This window comes from Oryza sativa, chromosome 3 (genome assembly GCF_034140825.1).
Source record: "Oryza sativa Japonica Group chromosome 3, ASM3414082v1".
Lineage (NCBI taxonomy): Eukaryota > Viridiplantae > Streptophyta > Magnoliopsida > Poales > Poaceae > Oryza > Oryza sativa.
Window position 1 is genome coordinate 7,463,908 of NC_089037.1, and position 1,940 is coordinate 7,465,847.

The 1,940-nt window shown below is 50.2% G+C and overlaps 1 long non-coding RNA gene across 1 annotated transcript; it reads right to left on the reverse strand.

Moving 5' to 3' along the window:
* Window positions 1–1,125: 1,125 nt before the first annotated feature.
* Window positions 1,126–1,940, reverse strand: LOC136355854 (uncharacterized). The gene is made up of 2 exons (XR_010740378.1): window positions 1,651–1,940; window positions 1,126–1,561 (listed from the first exon to the last, which is right to left on the reverse strand). It is a non-coding gene; the product is annotated as an uncharacterized lncRNA (long non-coding RNA).

A 1,940-nucleotide genomic window follows, 5' to 3' on the forward strand; every position in this document is an offset into this window, starting at 1 on the left:
GTTGACAGTATTGAGAAACCACTAAAGTTATACTGCGACAACGAACCCGCAGTAATGTACGCTCACAACAATCAGTCAAGTGGTGCTGCCAAACACATTGACATAAAGTACTATGTTGTGAAGGACAAAGTCCGGGATCAAACAATCAGTCTCGAGCACATTAAAACAGAAAGGATGCTCGCGGATGCGCTCACGAAAGGCCTACCACCCAACGTGTTCAAGGAACATGTAGCCGGCATGGGTTTAAGGGAAGCCTTATGAATCCTGGACTACAGGGCCCAAAAGTAAAGTATCTGTTTCTGAATAGAGTTGTGTATAGTGGCTGTCGAATCCATCGGTGATTGACCGTGACGATGAAACATGCTCTATTTACAAATCTGTGATGGAATAGAAAAAGCTAAAAGAAAAAGTGAGATCAAGGGGGAGAATGTTAGATAGATCTCCCTCCCCTTGAGCCCAACGGCTCAAGGGGGCCTTGACCGCGCCCTGATCGGGGGCGCCCAGCCCAATGGCTGGTGGGCCCCTGTCACACTGCGCCATATAAAAGAGGGGTGGAGGCCGGCACGGCACTGGGTACGAAGTTCACCGCCGCCGCCAACTCCACCCCACAAAACCCTAATCCGATCGAGAGGGGGGGCAGCCAGTGACGGGAAACGCCACCGCCGCGCCACGCCTCATCGCCGGGACGTCTACGACCACCACTGCCGCAGCCGTCATCGCCGTCGACCTCACCGGCGCCGCATCTACGTCAAGCCGCGACGACAACGACGATGTCCGGCGCCTCTTCCTCCTCGAACTCCTCAACCGGTCGGTATCTAAACCCTCTCCCTTTCATCGACAATGTCGTTCATCAAACCCAAATAGAACCACCCGACTAGATCTAACCTAGGTGATCCTAGTGCAAAGTCTAACATTTTGATTTTACACTGTAGCAGTACAGACTACTGGGCTACTGGCTGCATTCATGATTTGATGATGCAAAAGTATCAGTAGTATAAAATACATGCTTTTTTCAAAGATTCAGAAAAGCGGCATGTATTTCCAAAACTAGCCATACTCGACTATACTCGTTGGGTTTATTAATTCCTAACTGTTGCATATATATGCGCTTTTCACAGTAGTATGTAATACTGACAAATAATATGAAATTAGTTGATCTTGTAGTAGTATATAATCAGGAAGAGATTCAATGGAGTATAATTAAGAAGAGAGATGTATATGCAGGCAACCAGATCGATACATGAGCTGATGTGCACATATATACTGTGATTACTATAATCTGATGTATACATTCGTTGGATGCCATGATCTTCGGTTGGTGGCTTGGTGCTGTGCTGTCTGATGTCTCCAGCGCCGCTTTTTTCCGTTCCCGTATGATTTCAGTGAGCCAATAGATTGGTCGTCGCCTCCGGCTTTGCCGATGGGCTGCGCGCCTGCATTGTCGACGCAACATGGCCGTGGCCATCGATCACGATCAAATCGCCGCCATTGATGACGATCGAGTCGCCGATGGATCACGAGGCAGCTGGCGACCTTCATGCTGGCTTATACCTCGATCGATCTGCAAGAAAAAGAAAGAGAGAATCCTTGATCAATCTGCAAGAAATACAAAACGAGAGAAAACGGGATGGACATACCAGAATCAATCACCTGGGAATATCCAAATAATGGTGGTGCAAAAGCCGATCATGTCGATGGAATCACGCCGCCGGCACTCCGGCAGGCGGACGAGCTGCATGGGCTTGACGATGATGGATTTCTGCTGTGTCGTTGTCCGCTACTCGCCGCCGTGGCCTGAGCCATCCTTGCGGCCTTGCCGGTGGATCGCGCGCATCGCCGTCGTTGTCTGCTACTCGCCGCCGTGGCCCAAGCCAGCCACCCTTGCCGATGTATCGCCTCGCCGTCACCTCCAAATTGCCCTTATATCGGATCGGTCTGTT